Below are 1,460 nucleotides of genomic sequence, written 5' to 3' on the forward strand. Positions count from 1 at the left end.
ATTTATTTCTACATGTACAACACACACACTACATGCCAGATGTATCTGTGTGTGTGTGTGTGTCTATGTGTATACACATATATAGTATATCTATCATATATACTATATTATATACATAGTATACTAATATATAATATATTATTACTTACTATATATATATATATATAGATATATAATATTATATATATGGAAATACTATATACTATATTATAATAACTATATATATATAGTATATTATTATATATAATATATATATATATATATATATACTATATAATATATATGTGTGTGTGTGTGTACTGTGTGTGTGTGTGTGTGTGTGTGTTGTTTGTGTATACTATATATAATATAATCATATATATATATATAATCTATATATATATATATATCCTATATATATAGATTATATATATATAGATATCAATATATTTATATATTATTCACACCAACACACACAACGACACACGTGTGTGTTTCTTTTTGGATGTATCACTACATATTGTATATCAATCTATCTGCACCTATCTATATCACAGACTGTATACATTTATCATATTAATATCTGATACTATATATAATATATAATAGATTATATATATATATATATATAATACATATTAATATAATCTTACTTACTATAGACTATTATATTATATATATATATATATATATATATATATATATATATATATTATATATATATAAATATATTGTATATATAGAAATATAATTATATATATAATATATTATATATTATATATGACTAATATAATACACTACTATAATATATATGATATATATCATACATACATATATATATATAAGATACGCTATATATATATATTATATTATATATTAATATATCGATATAGATAATATACAACTATTATATATCATATATGTATATTGTACCATATATAGATATATATAATATAATGTATGTAGTACACACACAAATATACACGCACACACACCACACAAACACACACACACACACACACACACCACACACACACACACACACACTAACACATATCACACACCACACACACACCACACACACAAACACACAAACACACATCACAAACACACACAACACATATACATACTATATATATCTATACTTATATATTATACTATTATATATATATATATATAATATATATATATATATATATACATATATAGATTATATATAGTATATATATATATATATATCTTATAATATATACCATATATATATATATAATTTTTTTTTAATATTGAAATATAAATAACATATTATAAAAAATTAGTGTTATTAATCATACTAATTATTATTATTATGTTATTATTACAGTTATCAGATTTTTTGGAAATAAATACAAATAAATAAGTAAATAATACTAATACTAATAATAATAATAAAATTAATAATATATAAAAATGTGATAATAATAATAATTAATAATAATAATGAG

The sequence above is a fragment of the Penaeus monodon genome, unplaced genomic scaffold (genome assembly GCF_015228065.2).
Source record: "Penaeus monodon isolate SGIC_2016 unplaced genomic scaffold, NSTDA_Pmon_1 PmonScaffold_140, whole genome shotgun sequence".
Taxonomy (NCBI): Eukaryota; Metazoa; Arthropoda; class Malacostraca; order Decapoda; family Penaeidae; genus Penaeus; species Penaeus monodon.